Source organism: Podarcis cretensis (assembly GCF_951804945.1).
Source record: "Podarcis cretensis genome assembly, chromosome: 4".
Classification (NCBI taxonomy): Eukaryota; Metazoa; Chordata; class Lepidosauria; order Squamata; family Lacertidae; genus Podarcis; species Podarcis cretensis.
Genome location: NC_137173.1, coordinates 58554957 through 58555383, shown reverse-complemented (window position 1 = coordinate 58555383; position 427 = coordinate 58554957).

Below are 427 nucleotides of genomic sequence, written 5' to 3'. Positions count from 1 at the left end.
GCTGGTTGGTGGCTTCAGAGATTCGGTGGAAAGGAGCATGGACTGGGGTGGGCACAAGGAAATACATGAGGATGCAGATAACTTTTGTTGCTATAGTTACCTTTCCTCTGCTAGGAGCAGCTGTTGACCCACCCATCGCCAAACACAGAATGCAATGAAAGCTTTGCTCATCATAGTGTTGATGGGGACAAACGAAGGATATCCTGTTGAAGGAGCACAAAGTATTCATCGTGAAATCCAACAGGAACTGCTTCTGATAACATGATAACAGACAACAATTATAGTCAGGGCATGTGAATAATGAAAAATTAATCTTTAGTACTATTTATATTAAAATGCAGACTATCAGATTGCTAAGTTGTTTGTAAGCCCATTTCATTCATATTTCTTTCTCTGACAACTGAATTTATTTATTTTTTGCCAATGG